The following is a 4,561-nucleotide window of genomic DNA, read 5'->3' as shown; positions in this document are numbered from 1 at the left end:
AAACGCTTGAAGTGCTCTCAAAGACTGATCTATTTGCGGAGCCTGTCAGTCTATATATATACAATTGGTCAGCTGTTCTCGATCAGCTGATATGGACCTGCCAGCTGACATTCCGTAACTCCCCCCCACCAGTTTACGAACAATCCTCGTAAACTCTAATATATACAAAGGAAAAACATATATACAAGTACAATTACAATACAATAAATAAGATAGATACAAATACAATAACAATAAAAAAGATAAAAATATAATAAAACTACAGAAATAGGATTTAAAATAACAGCACTCTGTGCAATTTTATGCTAATATTCTTTAAATTTTATTTATTTATTTATTTGATTATTTATTATTTTATTATTATTATTTTTCTTTCCAATCAAGCTATATTTCTTTCGGCATATTTTGTGATTTTAAAACCTGAAACACCAATTTTATTGCTTTATCATCGTCTCCAAGGGTTTGTGAGATATCTTGGTTTAGTCCTAAGCTATTGAGATGTGGTGTGAAATATGGGCATCGTTGGAAAATATGGCTTATTGATTAGATTTTTGTTTCAATACAGGCAGTTCGGTAGCGTTTCTTTTGAAATAAGATAGGAGTGGGTGAGCCTCGTGTGACCTATTCTCAGCCTGGTCAGTACATCCTCCTCTCTACGGCATTTGCGACTGGAGGTACCCCAGGGCTTGACATTCTTTTTAATAATTTGTGAAACCCATATAATTGCAAGTGACATACCCATATTATGTAGAGTTTTTAAGTGAAAATGGATAAAGGAAATTTTCGGATGCTCTGGATACATACAATCTAAACCTTTTATCGAGCTTAATGAATTATTGTAATGTTGGTGTGGTTCAAAGAAAAACAGAAGTGAAGTGCTGCTGCTACTGCATTTAGTTCGGCAGTGAATATGTTTCATAGTTTGTGGAGTTTAATCGTAACAGACCCGGTATTGCTGTTCTTGTTGTTGAGGATGTATATACATTAATCGAACACTATGAAAATTTGATATAACTTACTTTACATTTTCAAGTTTCCCTTATCCCTTAATTGCTTGTCAGGTTATGCCAAAGCGTCCCTTCACTTCTTTTTATCGCACCAGTTCTCATCCTCAAGTCCCCTGCCAGCCATGTCCTCCTCCACGCAGTCCTTCCATAGGGTTCGGGGTATTTCTCTCCTCCATCTTCCTGGTTGTTTCCCTGTCAGAAGCCTCTTCGACTACCTATGTTCTGACTTCCTCTGACAATGCCCAAAACATCGTAATATGATCCTTCGAATCCTCTCCGCAACTCATTCGGTCATCCCTAGCTTGCTTCTGATCTCCTCATTGCTGACTCCTCCCAGGCGGGTAATCTTCAGGCATCTTCTCCGGAAATCCATCTCTGCCTCCAGGATTGAGTGTCCAGTTTTCTGTAGCGTAGTTAAGTGAGGGCTCAACAACACTTCTGAAAATGTGCCTTTTGTTGTCCGTTGAGATGACCGTATTCCAGAGGACTGGGTGAAACGTTCTAGTTACCCTTCTTGTCAGACCAACGCCCCTTCTAACCATAATACACCATAACGCATCATTCTCATCTATTGTTGACTCCAGTTAAAACATTGATATCAATTAATATAAATGAAGTGATAAGATGGTAACTGCAGTAGCATGAATGATAACAGCTAACTTCAGTGTAAAATCGTTAATACTGGACTAATTTAGTTTTTTTTATCCATTGAGGTAATTTATTTATCTATAATGTAGACCGAAATGCGGTAAAACATTTTTTAGGAGTGAAAAAAGTTAATATTTATTTTTTATTCGTTTTTATATACCTTCCTTATAAAGGGATTAAATCTAAATTTTGTTAATGTAGGTTAAAAGAGGAGACATTCAAATTTCAAATGGGTTTATTAACGAAGGAATCGGATAACATGTAGAGAAGTTCAAAACGATTATATGAACAATGATCACCGGAATGAAGTTTGTAAAGATCCTTTTAATTACATGTAATTGTTAACTGTTAAATTCATTAAAACCGTGGAGACTTTCATTCAATTCTATTGTTTTAGGTAAGTACAATAGATTAGTTTATAAAAAGAAACAAATACATTTTTTAAAAAACAAATACATTTTTTAAAAAACAAATACATTTTTTAAAAAATCAATATAATTTAAATGATAGCTAAACCTGATTATTATCGTAACTAACAAGAAAAAACAATAATTATTAAATTATTTTATAGATGTTTTTATATTTACCATTAACAAAAATATTCAATGATTTATGTATAATTTAATTTATTGTTCAAGACTGGTTTGTTTGTGCATTATAATAGAAAAATATTCATGTAGTCTCAACATGTTTATTCTTTTGCAACTAAAAAATTCGGCCCTTATGGCCATTCTTAAGGATATCTATTAAAAATTTCAATCACAATCTAGTAATTAAAAAATAGTTTTAAAAAAATTCTGAATTATAAATTATCTTAGTTTATTTATAATATCACAGCATCAACAAGTAATCAAATTGTTACAGGCAGAATGCTTTATCTAATATATACCTCTGTTAATTAACCTATAAAACTTAATTAAATTAGAGCAACAATATGAAATTAATTAATTTTCATCATATTATGTTAAATTACTTATTTTATCACTTATTATTATTGTATTCAATTTGCTTTATGAAAAGCTTATGAATCATTTTATCAACAATAAATTGTTTAACCTGACTCACTTCTCAGGTTTGACATATCCTTATTATATTTCCTAACTTATTTTCATTTATTTATTTATTAATTGAAGTATTAAAAACTTACAAAAATAACTTAAATTTACAAAACTATTATCATCCAATATAAGTCATAAAGTTAAAGTTAAATATCAATATAAGTAAAGTATACCATAAGAAATGAATAGAAAAAAAAAATGTTGAAAACACCAATAATAATATAGTGAACATAACTTATAACGTGGGTAAGGAAAATGGATAAAAGTGGAGAAAAGAAGTGGTAGTAAAATAAAGAAAGTGGAAAGAACAAAAAGGAACCTGTTAGCTTGAAAATCGAACGCCTAATGGATACTGCGCCAATGACGGCCAAATTCTAAATTAAAGCCGTTACAAGTATGACTAAGTGTTTTTTAAGAGGAAACGTTACGAGAGGGTAAAAATAAAAAATAAAAAGTAGAAAATATTTAGAGGAAGAAAGCTTGTGAGAGGGTGACGACAAATGGTTATAGGAAGAGTTAAAAATACATACGAACCAAAGAATTACCGAATAACAAAGTACCGGAAGATGACAGTGTCATGGGTATATACCACCAGTTAAAAAGAGGAAACGTATATAAGAAGGGGACGACAAATGTATAAGAAAAAGTTTAAAAGTGAAATAATACGTTAAAAAGTGCGCGGAAAAAATAATAATAATAAAATAAAATGGAAAAAATAAAAATGAGAATATTTTTTTTTAATAAATTAACTATTTGTGAATATCTTAATGATATGTTGTTCTTGTTGGTTTTTAAATTGACGGAAGAAGGTTATAATAGGATATAGAGGCTTTCAGAGATGAGCCGTTTTTCATGGTTGTAAACTGTAGCAAGTATATACGTTTTGTCGAAATCGAAGGAATGATTTAAAGAAAGAGAATGTTTCGAAAGTATAGAGGCAGAATGATTATGTGAGGAAATAGAATATTTGTGTTGTTTGATACGGTCTTATAAGAGATAGGATACACCAACTTATTTGTGTTTCTCTTAATGCTTTTACTTAGACACAAGTCAAGTAATCCACTAGGACCTAAATGTTCCATATGTTGTCGATTTGGCCTAGAATAGATACTAGATAGGGGGATAACTTCCCCACCCACTGAAACCCACTTGTTTAAAACCTGGGTTTTCCTTCATTACTTGATAATTCTCCTAGACGTTTGGAATATGTCTGTGAAGCCAGATCACAATCACGCCAGTGTATAACTAATGTGAAATTATTAGTAAATATATAATAAATAGTAAATATCAATAAATAAATTATTAAAAAATGAGTTTATTTTCATAATTTTATTATTTAAATGTCTAACAAATGACAAGAGACTAGCATAGAATTGCACTCCAGATTTAAAAGTTAAAATCATAAGCCTACGGTTTGGACATCTACAAAGATGTTTGAAAAGAAACTCTTATTTTTCGACACATAGCAAACTATTGATAAAGAAAATCTGGATCTTCAGACATGAACTGTGGTGGACGGTAAAATTTTCCAACATGCAAATTGAAAAATGAAAAATTTCTTGATACCAAAATTCCTTTCAGTCTAAAGTCCTGAATAATAGTCAATACTCCACATCACGAGACCATCAAAACCTTACAATGTGAAACTATCCATATTTTCAAACATTTATCAGACCTTCTTCTCCATCCTACTCCCTTAGTACAACATCAATTTTTAATTAAACGTATCAAATATTAGGTGTAATCAAAATCAGTTGTACGAATTTCTGCCTGTACTCTCAGAATTGGAGCATAAACTGTTTTTTAAATATGTAACCCAAAACCTTTTGCTTAGAGCTGGAAATCTAT

The sequence above is a fragment of the Halyomorpha halys genome, unplaced genomic scaffold, assembly GCF_000696795.3.
Source record: "Halyomorpha halys isolate HHAL.00 unplaced genomic scaffold, Hhal_1.1 Scaffold1350.1, whole genome shotgun sequence".
NCBI lineage: Eukaryota > Metazoa > Arthropoda > Insecta > Hemiptera > Pentatomidae > Halyomorpha > Halyomorpha halys.
The sequence above is the reverse complement of the archived record's forward strand: the minus strand, read 5'-3'. Positions refer to the sequence as shown.